Source organism: Varanus komodoensis, unplaced genomic scaffold, assembly GCF_004798865.1.
Source record: "Varanus komodoensis strain SLA01 unplaced genomic scaffold, ASM479886v1 scaffold15, whole genome shotgun sequence".
NCBI lineage: Eukaryota > Metazoa > Chordata > Lepidosauria > Squamata > Varanidae > Varanus > Varanus komodoensis.
The window spans coordinates 11,144,930-11,163,787 of record NW_025335440.1 but is presented as its reverse complement, the minus strand read 5'-3'; the positions used below and the strand labels follow the sequence as shown (position 1 = coordinate 11,163,787).

The 18,858-nt window shown below is 42.9% G+C and overlaps 1 protein-coding gene across 2 annotated transcripts in view; it reads right to left on the bottom strand.

Annotated features, from left to right (window-relative positions):
- Positions 1-9,353, bottom strand: part of GALNT11 (polypeptide N-acetylgalactosaminyltransferase 11) — a 34,331-nt gene extending 24,978 nt beyond the window's left edge. Inside the window, exon 1 of one of the 2 annotated variants that reach the window (XM_044424624.1) lies at positions 9,198-9,353. The gene's annotated coding sequence lies outside the window, so the exon portion shown is untranslated. The remainder of the gene's footprint in view (positions 1-9,197) is intronic. The other variant, XM_044424623.1, reaches the window with a different exon arrangement.
- Positions 9,354-18,858: the final 9,505 nt, after the last annotated feature.

The window sequence follows — 18,858 nt, the reverse complement described above, 5'->3', positions numbered from 1 at the left end:
TGCAGTTTTAAGAAGAGTTAAGTAGTTTTACTGTGTTTTATGTAAGCTGGATTAGTACACAGAAAAACAGCACATAAAGAGGTCAAAAGTGAAATCCTTTGCCCACCTACACAAGAGTAAACCACACTGAACAGAGGACTCTACTTCCAAGTAAGCATGGATAGAATCACACCATACAACATGAACATTCCAGGGGGAGATATTCTAGAAAGGATCAACATACTGGCAACCACTTTATGTATCCAGACTATATACACAAATCTATCAAATATAAACAAGACAAAACATTTTCCCTTTGAATGCTCAAATAGAGCTTGTTAATTTCTTGAAAAAGGCTAAGTCAAAAACCTATGCAGAAGTGCCTATATTCTCAGACATGCAACATAAGCTACTTATAATACAAAATTCTTCTCTCTCCTTTAAAATACTCCTATGTTACAAATATATCATGCTGTGATTCAGTTCCTCTGTTAAACAGAAAAGATTTAAGATCTCTGTAATCACCTGCTAGTCATCTGATTCCATCAGCAGTACTGCAATCCACTAAAAAACTACAAGGTCATCTTCACTGAAGCAAGGAGACCAGTGAATCTGTTTTAAAAGCCTTTTACTGAATTTCTCCAAATTACATCTCAACACTTATGCAGTATTTCTTTATTGCTCACTTATTAATATTAAGATAGGCTTTCTCAGTAATGAAATGAAGAAAACAAGCACTGACCTTTATCAAAGTGCACAATAGCTAAGGAGAACAAGCTTATGTGATAATAGTATTCTATGGTAATTGCAGTATAATCCAGTACTTTTCTTCTCTGTGAATAACACTGGAAACTTGTAATTTAACACTTGAATGTTAAGCAGCTTATCCTGACAGAGGATAGCATGTTAACAGGAGCAAGAAAGGTTGAGGGTATCATGCTGGGGGGTGGGGGGGGTGGAGGTGAATAAAATAGGATAAGAAAACATGATTTGAGGCCTTGAGAGCTTTACGTAACAAGAGAGATGCATAGTTGAAGGATGTGAATTTCTCAACCCATCTAGTCAAAACTTTTAGGGCTCAGATCACTTTAAAACTAAAAGTTTGATGGAACAGTATTTTCTCCATGCTAATAAATTATAAGCCCAACAACCTTTTAAGCAGTTAAGAGCAGAGTCCTTAAATAGTTGACATATAAATTCTGAAGGTGAGTGGCATGTGGCATATTTCTTCTTCCTCAAGACTGAAATTCCTGTTAAACATGTGAAGACAGACCACAGAATGATTTTAGAGTCCAGGCAGCTATACAGAGGAAGAAACAAGCCTTTAGGTAATCTGACTGTTGGGTTGTTTTAGGGCTGTGAATGTTAATATCAAATTCTGAATCAGGCCGAGACATGGACTAGCAGCTGGGTTGTATGGTAAAACACTGGTCTAATATGAACATACTGGCCAGTCCCTATTAGTAAGCTTACTGCCCTACTTTGGACCAACTGAAGTTTCCAGACCATTCTCAAAGGCAGGCCCAAATACAACAAATTGCAGTAATCCAGCTGAGAGGTTACCAGAGCACAGATAGGTATTGCTAGGCTATCCCTGTTCAGTTAAGCACAACTGAGCTGATAAAAGCTGTTGCATGTTACTGACTCTACTTGTACTCTCTAGTTGCAACGCGGGATCCAAGAGCACCCTCAAACAATGTATCTGATCCTTTATAAGGAATGCAGCCCCATATGGAACAGGATGATGGCAGGATATCAGCCATCAGTGCAAACCCTCCACTATCAGTACCACTTTCTTGTATGGAATGAATCTCAGGTTTTTTAGCCTTCATCTAATTCTTCACTGTGCCCAGGTACTGACGCAGAACGCCCGATGCCTCATGTGATCTTGATGAAAAGGAAAGATAAAACATACTAATAGCACTTTAGACCACACTTCCCAACAATTTCCCTCTAAGGCTTCACATATATCTTTTAAAAATGTATTATGTATTATTACATTTTTATACCACCCAATAGCCTAAAGGTTTATTTATAGCCTCCCTTTTCACCATTCAAGGAACTCAAGGCACTTTATACAATTCTCCTCTCAATCATACCATCACAACAACAACCCTGTTAGGTAGGCTGGGCTGAGAGTCTGTGACTGGCCCAAAGTCACCCAGTGAGCTCCATGGCTGAGTAGGGACTAGAACCTGAATTCTCCTGAATTCCAGTCCCATATTCTTAAGCACTAAACCACACTAGGGAGGGAGTTCCAGAAAATGAGGGAGCTTATGGTGTGAATAAGTACCAAGGCAATTACAAAGGCCAGGATACCCAACTAAATTCTGAACACACTTTTGTGCAATGCATGTTAGGAGTCTAAAATTCTTATCCTTAAAAACAAAAACTGCATTTAGATGCATAGCTCTAACATCCATAAAGAAATACCTGGAAAACCAGAACAGATCGTTTTTCAGTCTAACAATTTCCTAGATAGTTCATAAGATTTTATGATTTCTTGAATGATTTTGCAAGTCTAGAACTAGTAAAAGGAACAAGTTAATAGAACTATCCAGGAAGATGTGGATGGTATTACCAGGACAGACTACTAGCAAACATACTTAGCATTCTGAAAGCTAAATATGCATATGAAGAAACAGCTAAATTAACTCTATGGCTACTTTTATGTGAAACAGATGTTTATGGGAAACAAGGTTGTAATACACATAACATCCTACTTATGCTACTTAAATTTTATCAACTCTGTTTTTTCTATTGTGTTAGCTAAAAATGTCCCTAATACCTAATATCACGGATTACATTAAGATTTTTCAGAATCTTATCCCTAGTAAGTATGCATACATGACTGAAATACATATGTATGTCTCAGTATAAAATTGTACTAGGTAGCAGCAGAAAATTGAATGTGTCCCAACCTCCTTAGTGGAAGAAAAACGCTTTGTTGCAAGCATGACTGCTTGTCAAGATATCATCAACAGTTCTCTATGCTTCTATAATTACTTATGGTGTCAACAGTTTTCAGTACCCATGTCTCTTAAAATTTTACAAATATTCCAATAAAGAATTCTACATTACATTTGATACACACAAAAGATTTAATTCTTTTGGGAGCCACTGAATTATTTGGAGTCCTCTGCCATTCATAGCCATGCCAGCCACGTCTCTGAGACTGAACGCTTACCTCCAAGAAAGTTTAAGGGGTGCGCTGGGGCAGGGAGGGAAGGAGATGAGGGTGGGACCAAAAGCATACACCATATCCAAATGAAACCCCAAGTTCCTTCCCTACCCCTCTGCAGTACTTCACCCAGAAGTCCAAAAGCATCCATCTAGATAAAATACAGGGCATTAGGTACAGCAAGGCAGAAATTGCCACTGGCACACCTCACACCCTGCATTGGATAAATACAAGCCTCCATGTCTGGAGGCTTACTTGCATTAAGGGAAGATGACACAAGATCATGTCCCAATTTCCCCTTCCCCAAATACTGCAAGTCAAATCTCTGTGTTACACAAGATGGGCTACTCTGTTAGCTTGATTGTAGTAATAAAGCAAACATGCTAAATTTGCTCACTTTCTAAAATATCAGAAAATTCCTAATTCAAATGATCCTATACAAATTAGTCTAATTAAAAAATTCCAGAAAACCCACTCCAATGCACATCACATACTGTGACAAACTGCAGTGGACGGGGCTGCTCAAATCCACCTCGCCAAAAGGAAGCTGGCACAGTGCTTTGCACACTGGTTGTGAGGGGGAAGGGAAACATAGGATCTCTGATTGCACAAAGATACATAACACTTCAGAATGAATTCTGGGTGGATGACATACAAATGTTTGTTAACATAACCTAGAACATGGGTCCTCAAACTACGGCCCGGGGGTCGGATCCAGCCCGCCATGCCCATTTGGACCCGCCACGGGCACGCCTGCACCCACGTGCGCACCTGCCGCCCACCTCACCCCACGTGCGGGGAGGCAGCAGTTTGCTTGCTTGAGAAAACAATCTCCAAGCAAGCAAGCCGCTGCCTTGTGTGCCCGCCTCGTGGCGCATGCCCGCCCCCACCTGCGCCTCGCCTCCCCTCGCTGTATACCTCGCTCCCGCCTCAGCGCACACGCCCTCCACACGAGCCCGCGCACACCGCTGGCACCACCTTTTTGGCCTGTGCCCAGCACCAGCAGCTTTCAACTGGCCCCCTGGTGGAAAAGTTTGAGGACCCCGACCTAGAGCATATCCAGATAAAAAATGTGGTACTCATTTTTGCGACGTCAGCAACCTTCATGTAATCTATTATTCCACACAGGATAGCTAATCAAGCCCTGGTTTTAATTGCATTTTTTCCTTTTTTTCCATTCTGCATGGGTTTTTATTATGCATTTTATACTTGTATACTGATTTGGGAAAGTGGCCAAGAAACACTTTAAATATTTTTTTAAGAATCAGAGTACTGTACATATACCATTTAGATATTATGTTGAATGAAATAACCGCTCATCAGGTTTGCAAAAATCCACAAGCTTTTCCACAGAAACTCTAACCAGCCTTTTAAAACAAGATGAACAGTTTCCAGGGATCTGTGGGGAGGGGTTCACACTGAGCCTCCAGATGCCACCAGGGGAACCCTGGTCCCACTTGCAGGGCAAAAAAGCCCGTTTTTCACGTTTTAAAATGAAAACTGATGGCTTGACGATTTTGGGCACTGGCAGCAAATGAGGATATTTTGCTGTATTTTTTGCTGTCACCACACTACCGACATTGGCAGTAAACCAGCACTTTTCCTTTAAAAGTGCACTTTTTTCCCCTGCTGCCATACACAGCATGGAACAAGTGGGAGCCACATCAAAGGTCCAGTGAAGCAGCATGTGGCTTCCAGTCACCATGACACCCATCCCTGAATTTAAATGCTCATCTTTCTATTCACACCTACAGTAAATTGACATTTCTTATATCAAGAAGTTATCAGATCTAAATCCTTCACATGGAACGATTCAAAGAAATGCAGGATACCCAAAATGCATCTCTGCGTATCATTTTATCTTAAAATTAGGCCATTGAATTCTCAAACATTTCGTTTGGAAGTTTTGAACAGATTAACTAAATCTATCTAGATAAAATTGTCTTTATAGTTTTTTAACTCAACAAGGAAGCTGGGCTCCCCTTTACTACAGGGAAGAGCAGTTCACCTTCATTTTCTATTTAAGGCCATACAACACGCCCAGATCAAAGCTCCATATGTTGTTCAAGCACATCAGCACAACTGCTGTGAAATATATATTAGTTCACTGTAATGATGTGGTCTTTCATCATCACCAATATAAAGTCAGGAATACATGAATTTTCTGCACCTTCTAAGTTTGAAAGACAAAAAAGAGAAAAAGGCATAGGAAAGGCTATCAAAAAAGTTTTGGGATCACTGCATATTTTGAAGTCAGTGTACTTAACTTAAGCCTCTCCATATAACAGCCCTTGAATAACTTAAGAACGCATGCCAGGCTTGACGCATTCCAAGCCTAGAGACAGCCAAGCAAACACACATCAAACCCAGCTTCTCCAGTCACTTCCTCTGCACTGGCAGTGTTGACCTCTGATTACCATGAAGCTAGTATAAGCAGGATAAAATGACAATCCAAGACCACGCTGGTGCATTCAGTTTTTCCATCCTCAACTTTCTTAAAGACCACTATGTTAATTAGAATTTCAAACAAATGCTGGTAACCTGGTTACTGAAGAAGCCAACACTTCAGAACTCTTAAATCATTCTATTTGGTAATTCATGTATCTGCAAGTGTTAAAAAAAATCATGTTTAAATGGTAGATTTCTAAGAGTCACCCAGATAAAAAACCTTGAAACCCTCCCATAGGAAGTCATAATCAGAAGGCATTCACATATACTACAATCTTCATGTTACCAATTTCATCAGAACAAGTCTCTCCCATAATGCACAAGTCCTGCAATAAGAGATAAAGGAACACAACAATAGATCAAGTGCTAGAAGACTAGTGACTAGTGAAGAGTGTATATCCATTTCTGCCATTAAAGTACCATCTGTCCCCGCCTCCCCCAAGGTTTACCATGAACAAGTGTCCTCAGCAAGAAAATAAACAGAACAATAAATCCACAAGACTGAAAATGAAAGGTTTTTAGGTGAATTAATACCCTCCTACACACTTGATCAAAGGGATCATCCAAATGAGAAAATCCTTAAGTGAAGCAGGTTTCCATACCTCAGACTCTTTTCAACCTCTTCCACATATACCTAAGACTATGACTAAGTATTTAAAAGCTCTTCAAAACGTACAAAATTTCCATCATAGCATTCATAAAGTCTATTTGATTTTACTTTTAAAATTAGTATCCTATAAATTTAGAGAACACAAAGAATTCTAGTCTCTACAGACTTATAAATTTTATAAGTTCAATACTAGTTTCTGTGCCTGATTTTCCCCATTCTATCCCGTTTCAAGAACCAGTATTTAATCAACATGCAACTAAATCCAAGGCTGCCAGAAGATTAGACTTTGCTGGAGTAATCCAACTAATGCCTACAATCAAAGGATGAAAAATGGTTCCCCTTCCTATATCCTGTTTCATCCATCTTCTCGGAAACGCCCTACACACCTTCTGTTCCACAACAATAATTCTTTCTTATAGCTGCCAACTGCGAGTATGTGATAATCACTACCTGAAGATAATAAAATATGTACAGCCTATCATCACCAGCAGTAACACTACTTGTAACCTGTAAAATTGTGAACTGTAAACATGTTAAAACTGTAACATGCATGCAAGTTAGGGCTATACTAGCATTCCTATTTTCAAAGGAAGAAAACTACTGCACATTAAAGAAACAAACTTAAGTTTTTCTACATTCACAGCTGATATCCTAAACACCTGTCAATCTTCCTCAGGATAACTCTGACATACAGCATTTAACATTGTTGCTGCTTAATCAAGTTACAAGCATTAATAATGAAATTCCTGTGCAAAGTAAAGCCACTTTCAGTCTCACAACACCTTCTGCCATTGAAAATAAAAGGAATATTGAAAAAACCTAAGTCAAATGGTACTTTAAGAATGGGAGCTATTCTCTGGTACTTTTTGTTTGTTTTGTTTAGCCCTAACACTATTACTGTCCTCCAGCCAATACAGTTTGGAGGTTAGAGGATTTCCTAGCGGGTATATTAGGGGAGTTTTTAACTATTCTTTTTGCTTTTATTTAAGCATGAACTTTGTGTAAGCCAAAGATGGCTACAGCTGCAGTCCTATAAAGGCACACACTGTTACGATCCATAAACTTAACACATCCAATAGGCAAGGCTGTGGAGCTGGAGTCGAAAACAACTGAAGTAAAAATGTATGGACTCTAACTCCACATACATTTAAATTGTAGTGTAAAAATATATTAACATTTCCTATTTCAAAGATAATAATTTGAGTAACCTATTTTTAAGGTTATATTTTCAGGATATATTTTAACAGGTTAGGTTCTAACTATTAGCCTGATGATTCACATCGGCAGTGATGAAAAGCCTTGTAGGTGGAATGCTTTCAATCAATATAAGAAATGCATAATTAGTATATTTATTTCCTATATTGGTATGTGCATAAAAGAGTCAGAGTCAAAGTTGAAGGTACCATAAAATGAGGAGCTGGAGTCAACGGTTTAAGTACTGACTCCACAGCCCTGCCAATAGAGACACCAAGTGAGAAAGAAGCCCTACTGAGTTCAACAGGTCTTACATCCTAAAAAGTGTGCTTAGGAATGCAACTTTACACCATTAAATCAATCTATAATATGAACTTAAAACCTACAGAGACTGCAATGTTCAACTGATTCATCTTCCATATTCTGCCCTGCACTAAAAGGTAGCACCAAGCAGCATTTCAAAGGGGCCTTTGAACTATCTTATTCTTTGGTTGCAAGAATTACAAGTAGTTCCAGATCTGGAATACTCAGAATCCTACAAAAGAGGAAAAGGAATGAACAAAACAAAAATACCATGCAACTCTTAGCATTACAGCAACATGAAGGAAAACATGGGAGTGGCAATTGAATGTGAATACAAATGTTTTTCTACTTAATTGTTCTTGCAGTTCTTGAATGATAGTAACAGCTGGTGTGTGTTACGAAACACACCCAATGGAGCAAAGAGTTATCTCCTTTTATAATCCTCCCCTTCAAAATTTAGACTTTTAGATTTGCTCAGGAGTTAAGGCTGTTCTTTCTTCCTCTTCCTGGCAAGCGATATGTCACATTCTGTTACAGCACAATCCTATGCAAATGTCTACTCAGAAGTTAAGTCCCGCTGAGTTCAACGCGATGGGCTCACAGGAACGCGGCACAGCGTTCAGGTAACCCTGCAAAGCGCGGTGTGAACGCAGATGTGGCACAAACAGCAGCAGAGATGCCGGGGCCAAATCAAAGCGGAAGGCGGAGGAGAGGAGTTACGCGAAGGAGACGGACGCCCTTGCACCAGCTGGCTGAGCTCGCTTGGGAGGAAGCTGCAGGCGGGCACGACGAGCGGCGAAGGGAGGCCACGCGGCGGCGGCGGCGGCGGCTCTCCTGATCATTCCCCCGCCGCCTGGGGAGCCCTCCGTCGGACGAGACGCCGGCTTCCAGGGCGGGGGAGCGCCGTGGCAAGGCCTTGCCCTTCGGCAGAGGGACTGGGATGCCGTGAGAGCCCCAGAGGCGGAAGGAAAAGATCCGGGACTGAGCCCACAGGACCCCCTCCAGCACAAATCTGCATATGCTAATTCATATGGGCCCCGATGCCTGCGCGCGCGCGCCTTTAAAGGGCCCCGTCTCCTTAAGGAGCCCCTATCTGTACAAAAGGTCAGGAGGGAGAGCACTTGATTTAGGGAAAAAACGCGGGCGCCAAGATCCAAGGGGGGCGGCGGGAGGGGAAGCCAGCTCGCCCCGGGGGATCAGATGCACCGGAGACCACCAGGGGCCCGGACCTTTTTCCCTGCCTACGGGGGACGAGCCGGGGGACGTGATTCGGAGCACCCGCCCGAGCGGGCCGCCCTCTGACAGAACCGGGTGGCGCGGCGGCTCCCGCGGAGCGGCGCTCGAGGGAGTGTCTTCCCCAGGCGCCGAAATGGCCGGGGCACCGCCGTGCGCTTCAATTCAACGCGCTTGGGGGCCGCGGGCAGGCAGTGGTCGCGGGCGGCCCTGCGCATCCCGCCAGCAGCCGAACGCCCTCAGACTCACCCGCGTTGCCGCGCTCGTAGGATGCGACCGGAGGACGGCGACGCTCGAGAGCCACGCCGGGCAGGCTCATCCTTCTCACTGGAGGAGGCGGCGGCGGCGGGCGCGACCGCGGCTGCGCGAGGGAGGGAGGGAGGCGCGCGCGTGAAGGCAGCGGCACGAGCGACCAGCCGTCACAGCGTTCGGAGTAAAGCGGCACTGGGGGCGGGGAGCGCGTGAGAAACCGCTCACTCGCGAGCCACATCGCCGTGGCTCCTGAGTGGGTACGGAGGGCCACGTGACGCCTCGCTTGTGCTCCTCCTCCCGCTCGTAGTGCGTGTCGCCCTGACAGCAAAGGCATGGCTCTTGCCTCTCTCGTTTACACATGGGGGGGGGGGCGCGCACGCGTCAAGCTTAAGAGTACAACCCCGTGCACGCTTAGGTGAGAGGAAAGGCCTACAGTTCCCGGCATTGCCCAGGCAGAATGCCTGGCTAGGGGATGCTGGGAGTTGTAGGATGATTTTTTCCCTTCATTTCTCTCCAGGGGATTAGGGTTTAAGAACAGTGTTTCCTCCCAATAATCATTTTTGTATATTCGAGGAAACAGATTCCAAGGGTGGTCAGGTTTCCTTCCCAGTTCTGCGTTTCGTGCCATCACAGCTTTATCCCCACTCCTTTCAAAAGAATTGCTGCCTTTTTCCATTCGAAACATTTATGTTTTTGTTCACAACTTGCTTCCCCCTTTCCCAGCTGGTAAGAAGTTTCAGAGGCGGCTGTTACTGTACGGGTTATATAGTCTGGTTTCCTGAAAAGGAAGGAGTATTTAAATAGGTTCCCCACCTTGGGGTACTGTTTAAGTACAATCTTGAACCTTCGGATGGGAAACAATGGAAGTGGTGCTAATTCCAAAAATGTTCCTAAGACCAACAGCAGGCCCAGTACTGCCTTTTGCCAGCAAGCTGGAAAACAAAACTCCGTGCCAAGCATGTTGCAAAACTGTTTCCTTCATCCCACATTTGGACAGATATGAATGCATCACACATCACAGCTGCTTAGAAAAATCATGAACTTCTAGAAGTTCATTTTGAGGACCCACTGGGAGAGACGGGACCGTCTTATCTAGCAGCAGGTTAAGTAAGAGCAGAAAAGGAGGCAAGTGGGAAAGGGGAGAGCCAAGGAAGAGACATTTTGCATACCAAAGAGCATACTTGTAACAGAAGTGAGAATTCCTAATGAGCATCCTGCAAGACAATTATTAATATTTAGTAATCATTAATTAAAACAGTCTTCCCTAGCCTAGTGCTCATCAGGTGCATTGGGTTGAAACTCCATAACCCCAACCAGGATGATGGGTGTTGTATTTCAACTCATCTGGGGAGCACCAGGCTGATGAAGTCTGAGACTCCTATAGCCTCATGCTACAGAGGAGCTGTCTGCTGTGACAGGTACCTTGCTTTTCAATAAAATTAAGTGTACCTTGCCATACATTAAAAGTGTCCTGGCAACTAACAGCCCTGCTTGTCAGCCCTTAATTACCTAAGTGATGGCTGTGGCCAAAACATGCTTCCCTTTTGTTCCGGAGTCCCAGGGCAAGTGGGAATTCCCTCCATGGAGGAGTACAGAATTCCGGTCCCCTGCCACTGGCCCTTCTCTGACTGAATGCAGGTGCCGTTTCATTCGCAGGGATACTGATCATCTGCCACACACATTTCTGCAGATTTTCCCATTCCCTCTGAAAGGGGAGCAAGTGAATTATCCCGGAAAGAATATATTCCGTGTTGAAATGCAAACTAATTTAGGTTACCCGGTTTTGAATGGACACTTAAAACCCATTACAATGTTAACACAAAAGAGAAACACTGCCAGATGGGTACAAGGCTGCATCACAATAGGTGCCTGCATCCCAAAATTTACCATTGTACTGGTGGGAAAATGTACAAACTTCCAGGAGTTTCAACACCCTGGCCCGTGTCAGAGGCCAGAAAAGCTCTCCCACGCCCTGCAGATGAGGAAGACAGGACATGATGGGAGTTGTATTCCAATGCACTAGAGTGAGGAAAACTAGGGTATGGAGTCACCTCCCCCATCCATACTTCTGTAATTCAAGAAAAACGTTTCCTTCCATGCCTCTGCATTCAGAAGACAATCAATCGCTCCTGACAAAGATAAAGGATGCCCTTCAGACACTGTAATTTTGTTGTAGGAGCCACTCTTTGATGGGTTCATTCCTTGGTTCAGCTGCAACATTAAAGACCCAGAACCATCTGGGTGAAGCAGGTGCCAAGAGCCTGTGCCACGTGGCATTCGCTTTTGCAGAAAAACTCACACCATGAACTTCATTGTATAGTAATGGGCCTTTGAATTTTACACTTGGAATGAAGTCTTGGTAAGGCGGCTTCTGCATTAGGACTGCAGCACATAAAATAAGAGTGGGACAATTCCTCTGAGAGCGGAGAGGTTCTGGTTTTGTTGACAAAATGTGTCCCCCAGTTTTAAGACAGACATGATGGGAATATTGGGACGGGAACAGTGCTTGATAGCCTAGGCTAGTGGTGGGGAACCTATGGCACATGTGCCACAGCGGGAACGGAGAGCCCCCTCTGTTGGCACCCAAGGCAAGTCACCCCAGCATCGCCCCAGCAGCTGAGCATCGGATAACAGTGCACACAGGGGCCATGCGCATGCTTGGAAAGGAGTAGTGGCAGCGAGGGGGTGATATCACAAGCCGCGAATCATGAGCTGCAACTCGCCCAAGCTTTCGCATGGCCGGTCAGTGCGCTGCCAAGAATATATATTTTCTGATTGGACTGGCTGTGAGTTGTTTTTTCTAAACTAATACCTCAGTTTTCAGGTATCATTGCAGTGTTGGCACTTTGCGATAAATAAGTGGGTTTTGGGTTGTAGTTTGGGCATTCGGTCTCTAAAAGGTTCACCATCACTGGTTTAGGGTTAGAAAAATGAGGTGTCCTGGCATGATTTGGATGCTTGGAATGTGTTTAGAAGGGGCAGAAATGATGAGCTGTGCAGAAAAAGCTACTCAAGCAAGGCTTTTTCAAAATTGCTTTCTTTTCAATGGAACGTTAGCCCTCTATTAGGATTAGGGGTGTGCACCAGGGTAGGGTTAGGGTTACAAAAACAAGGTGTCCTGGCATGATTTTGACTGTTGGAATGTGTTTAGAATTGGCAGAAATGATGAGCTCTGCAGAAAAAGCTGCTCAAGGCTTTTTCAAAATCGTCCTCTTTTCAATGGTATTTTAGCCTTATATTAGGGTTAGGGGTGTGCATCAGGGTAGGGTTAGGGTTAGAAAAATGCGGTGTCCTGGCATGGTTCTGACGGTTGGAATGCGTTTAGAATGGGCAGAAATGATGAGCTGTGCAGAAAAAGCTACTCAAGCAAGGCTTTTTCAAAATGGCATTATTTCCAATGGAACTTTACCCCTATATTAGGGTTAGGGGTGTGCAGCAGGGCAGGGTTAGGGTTAGAAAAATGAGGGTTCCTGGCATGATTTTGATGGTTGGAATGTGTTTCGAATGGACAGAAATGATGAGCTGTGCAGAAAAAGCTGCTCAAGGAAGTAGCAGCACCAGGCAATAACATCACAACCCATTAGCTGTGACTCATCTGAGCTTTCACATGGCCGGTCAGTGCGCTGCCAAGTTTTTATATATATATATATATATATATATATATATATATATATATATTTGCTTGGACTGGCTGTGAGTTGTTTTTTCTAAACTAAAACTTCACTTTTCAGGTCTTATTGTAGTGTTGGCACTTTGAAATAAATAAGTGGGATTTGGGTTTCAGTTTGGGCACTCGGTTTCTAAAAGGTTTGCCATCCCTGACCTAGGCTCTTTTGAACAAGTAAGAGTAAACTTTATTCTAAACTAAACTAAGAGTTACTGAGAGTAACTAAAGAGTAAATGGCAGGTACTCACATATAACGGTTACACTGGCTGCAAATTGAAGCCTGCCCCCAATTTAAGGTGACCTATAGATTATCTATAAAGCACTAAACAGCTTGTGTCCAAGATACCTGAAGAAATGCCGTCTTCTCTCTGTGCCTTCCTGTCCCTTGAGATCTGAGGCAGAGGTGCTGCTCCGGGAACCCTCCTTGAAGGAGATTGGGAGGGTGACTACCCAGAGGAGGGCCTTCTCAGTGGTGGCGCCTTGACTATGGAATACCCTCCCCAGAGAGGGTTGCCTGGCACCGATGCTTTGTTCTTTTCGGCATCAGGCAAACCCCGTTTTTCCCCTGTCATTTTAATGTTTAATTGATTTTAACTGGGGTTTTATCATCTCAAATTGTCAGATGCTGTGGTATTTTTACCATTCGTTTTTTATTGTAAACCTCCCCAAAATGCTAGTGATGGACAGGCTAGAAAAGCTTTTAATAAACAAATAAGCCTGGAGAAACAAAAGTCCTTGGAACGAAAAAAGAAACTCCTGAATGTTGAATACAAATTACCTTGTGGTTAATTATGTCATATGACTGTGCTGAGAAAGCCTGCAAAATTAAAAATACATTAAAATTCCATAGCAAAAAGGCTGTTCTTGATTTAATCAAGACAGTGTTTGTTCAAAGGAATGCATGATTTTAATGCTCTTATGCTCAGTCTGCTTAGGAGCACATGTAATTCAAGCAATGGTATTAATGAGAACTAAGAGCTATTTTTGCTCAGTAATCTCTTACACTTTACTGCCTCCACAGTTCCTATATCGGAATATATTTCAGCATTTTTATCTGGCACTTCTAAGTTTATTGAGGGCATACAGAGCAGTATATTCTAGTTGTTGAAAAGTACAAGTCCTACCTGATACCAGGATCATTTAAAAAAGCAACCAATAATTCAAAACATTCTATTAATTTTCTCTACCGAAAGCAGTTTTTCTTAATGGTGAATCATGTCCCTTGTACAAAAGAAGAAAGTGTGATTAATATCAGCTATTCATACATATTCTGAGTCAGTCTTGCTTATTTCAAAGGTAGCTACTGCATATTTTAAAGGCATGGATGATAATAATATTAAGAAGAACCAAAACCATCCAATGTCAGCTTAGCACAGAACAGTCAAATCAATTCCATTAAAATTGTGCCCTCTAGTGGAGCTGTGCAGATCCTTGAATAATATACATTCTCTATGTAAAGTGTCTAATGGCAGAAAGTGAAGAGGAACTAAAGAGCCTGTTGATGCGGGTGAAGGAGGAGAGTGCAAAAGTTGGCTTGAAATTCAACATTAAGAAAACTAAGATCATGGCATCCGGCCCTCTCACTTCCTGGCAAATAGATGGGGAAGAAATAGAGGTAGTGACAGATTTTATTTTCCTGGGCTCCTGGGCGAACTGCAGCCAAGAAATTAAAAGACACTTGCTCCTGGGGAGGAAAACTATGGCAAATCTAGTCAGCATACTAAAAAGCAGAGACATCACCCTGCCGACAATAGTTTGTATAGTCAAGGCTATGGTTTTCTCAGTTGTAATGTATGGCTGTGAAAGCTGGACCATAAGGAAGGCTGAGCGCCAAAGGATTGAGGCCTTTGAATTGTGGTGCTGGAGGAGACTCTGTGAGTCCCTTGGACCGCAAGACAATCAAACTGGTCAGTCCTAGAGGAGATCAACCCTGACTGCTCTTTAGAAGGCCAGATACTGAAGATGAAACTCAAATACTTTGGCCACCTAATGAGAAGGAAGGACTCCCTGGAGAAGAGCCTGATGCTGGGAACGATTGACAGCAAAGGGAGAAGGGGACGGCAGAGGATGAGGTGGCTGGATGGAGTCACTGAGGCAGTCGGCGTGAGCTTAAGTGGACTCTGGGGGATGGCGAAGGACAGGAAGGCCTGGAGGAATGTTGTCCATGGGGTCGCGATGGGTCGGACACGACTTCGCGACTAACAACAACAACAGCAGCAATGTAAAGTGTCTATGGCTCATTCTTCAGTATTTCAACTGACAGGTCAGTTTACAAATAGTCTTAAAACAGTTGATGCAAAAATAAAACAATAGAACTAAGTATTTAAACAAATACAGATCACATCAGGAAAAACCCAAATGCAGGGTAAAACAATCCAGGAGGCATTAAAAGACATGGAAAAGACAGGGGGTGCCTGGCACTGAGAAGACAGTGATGTAGCTGGCAAACAGGAGTCCTTGCAGAGAGTATTCTAAAGCCAGGGTGCCACCACTGAAAAGATCCTCTCTCTTGTCTTCAGCTGGCTGCCTTCAGGGGCAAGAGGTCCCAGAGAAGGATTACTACATTTTTTTTTCCTTTTCCTTTTCTTTTACTTCCCCTTTGCCTTGTTTGAGAATTAGCACTTTTTATGTCTTCCCCCTCTGGAATTAACAGCTTTCATGAAGGGCAGATGCTTTGGATGGTTGTATGGATTTTTTCAGTTAATTTAACTGATATAGAGGAGAGGCAGTTTTAGATGGTCATGTATTTTATTTCACATATTTATTTATTTAGGATATTTGTATGCCGTCCTTTGCAAGAGCCTCAGGACAGCTTACACAAATAAAATACAAATATTTAACATAACATAAATTAATTAACGACCCACTCTGGCTGCAATTAAAATATGATGATAAAACTCAATATTAAAACTTATTAAAATACTGATTAAATAAAAAGGTCTTAACCTGGCACCGAAAAACATATAATGACGGCGCCAGGCGGACCTCTCTTACAGACTTACATCAAAGTAGAGAAAGTATTTGGGAGAGCTTTTCTGTTTTTTTCTGTGAATAGAACCCGGAGCATCTACCCTAAAGACCTACCCTGAGTACACCACTGGTGCCTTCTGGCAGGTTAGGTGTTGAAAGAAAGAAGAACATTAAAGAGTGTGCCTTTAAATCTGTCTCAAATTTCTCCCTATGTTTTCCAGTGAGTGAGTAAATGCAGAATTTCCATAATACAAATGTATCTTAAGGTGGCGGCAATGAAATGAACTATGAATCCAGAAATCATTCATTCAGATATTACCACAGAATTATTGGATGGCCTATATTCAGCGCTGAAAGCTTTCCACCTAAATGGACACCAATTGATGGATTCACAAACCATCATCCTCATACTCACCTAACAGTTTCTTTAAATGTAGCCATCTCTAAGACTGAATTCTTGTTATCAAACTTACTGAGCTACAAGTAGAGGAAAAGGTAAAACAAGTTATTTATTTATTTATAATTGAATTTATAATCCACATTAACCAATAGTCCAGGAGGACTCTCTGGGCAGATTTACAGAACACATGAAAACAAAACAAACAGTAACAATGAAAACAATATACAACAGCATAACAATCAACCCCATCATACACACAAACCACAACAATATATTGTAAACATGCAATATAATATACAGGGTACAGCTGAGAGTTTAGCCTGAGAATTAAAATAGTACAAGTTAAAATCTAAAACACACAAACATGTAATTTGATTGCAATTAATAATAATTCATTTTAGTTCTATATAATTTAAGTTATCCGGAAAATAAAATTGTTTTCACCTGGCGATTGTAAAGAAGGTGTCAGGTGAGCTGCTGTTAGGCGGCTATTCCACAGGTGGGGCATTGCCCCTGAGTTGCCCTCTCTTCTGTTTGCCTCCTTCCTTTCCTTCTTGGAGGATGGCTCATTCAGAAGGGCTTCAAACCCGATCTTAGGGGTTGGGTAGGTACATATAGGAGCAGATGGTCCTTCAGGTATCCTGGTCCCACGCCATTTAGGAACTGACAACACTGTGTGTTGCCAAAGAGGGAACCAGGGACCATTTGAAACACTAATCTCCATCTATTAAGAGGATTCTCTTTGAATGCAAAGAATAGTCTCATTTCTGGTCAGATGTAATTCTAAATACATTCGCTAGATGGACCTCCAGAATAAAACAGGATTAGATTAGATTTCCTGATTAGAAATACCCTACTAATCACTTTTATTGTTCCATTAATTCCTGGAGTTCCTCCATGGCTCCACTGGTTTTAACGTGTAAAACTTACATCATCACTATTTTTTGAATAAATCTGGAAAGGTTGTCTTTTGCCATTTTTAGGGGTCTTTTTATGTTTGTTGCATCATGCTTATTATGCAAGATCTGCTCCTGTGAACATGTGGATGACACGTAAAACTTTTCTGTTTTCTGAACAGAGCAATTACCCCTCTATCTCTTGTTTCCCATAAAGTAATGAAGGAAGCACAAACCGCTTCAAGATTTACCCCTCCCCACCTCCCCTCCCCTTCAGGTGGCAACCCATGGACTCCCTTAGCCAGGGAGACATGCCAAAAGGACTCACCAGTGCCCTCCGGTGAGATGGTGTACCTACCAACCAAAGCACATGCCATACTCCTGTGGACGCTCCATCTTCCCACTGCCTGCAGGTGAAAAACAGATGCCTGGGCAAGTAGGAATTTAGGATATTAGAAGAAGGTGTGGCTGGACAGGAGCACGAAATCAACCAACCACACATATTTCGGCTGTGCATGAAGACAAGGGAATTTAGCTTGCCCCTAAATCACCAAGTGGGATGAGGGATTTGGGGAATGGGGTGTCTAAGTATACCATGAGAGGATGAGTCACCTTTCCCTCCCCAGTTGCAAGTCTTCTTTCATGTCCTTGCTGCAATTCGGTTTGTACAAGACAACCACTGTCACTGTTTTAAGGCTAGCTGCTGCAGGGGGGAGACCAGAATTGAGGGGTGGACCAAGCATAAAAGGCTGACAAGCCAGGTCTGTCCTGCAGACTAGCAGTTTCTCTCTCCTGTTTTAAAAGGGGGAAGTAGTGATGAGAAAGGCATCTTTCTCTGGGATTCTGTAGAGTCGCCACCAGTCATGCAGGGCTAGATGGTAGGTGTTCATATCAAGCCCCCACGTTAGGATCGAAATTGAGGTTTTAGGGTCCATGGGTCCTTGCCTAACTCTTCCAATTTCTCACCCATTCACCAACTGCGCAAAATCTGCTATTTGCTCTGTCAGGTCAAAGCTATTCCTACCTATTCATTCCCATATCCGGGACAAAGCAACCCATTGATTTGCAGAGGAGTGCAGCTTGGAATGGCTGCCAGCAACATTTCATTCATCGGCTTTGGCTTCCCTGTGTTGGTTTTGTTAGCTGCCCCTTCTCTGGGGTACAATCCAAGAGGAGGATTATGGTTGGCTCCACAAGAACAATTCAGGAAAGAGCATTGGCCATCCAGTTTTAAAGGGCTGACAGCGTTTTGCTGTTTCACAACCTGCCTAGACCAAATATTTCAATGCTATCAGAAGATCTGCTTTCTTTCCTGAGTCCTGCAGGTAACTCCCAGTGCTGGCAGAAGTTCTTGCTGACACGGGTCCAGGTGCCAATGCTTAAGGCATCCATGTTGGAGCAAACTTGTTAAGTATTAGGAATGTAGATCAGAAGCAGCTTTCCTGTTCTTTAGAGTTCACTGTGAAAGCGCTGCAGGAAAATCCTAGCGATTCTCTTTCGTTTTCTAACTTGCGCCACTGTGAAGAGTTAGAGTTTCTGTTCACTGAAGACAGAAACAATTGAAATGACACTTCCCTTTTTTATACTTATGTTGTTTTATGCCTAAATGCACTTTTTAAACATAGAAACATAGAAACAGAGCGAGTCAGAAGGGGTCTCCCAGGCCATCTAGTTTGACCTCCGGCACCAGCCAGCTCTGCTCACGACATGCCCACCATGTGGATG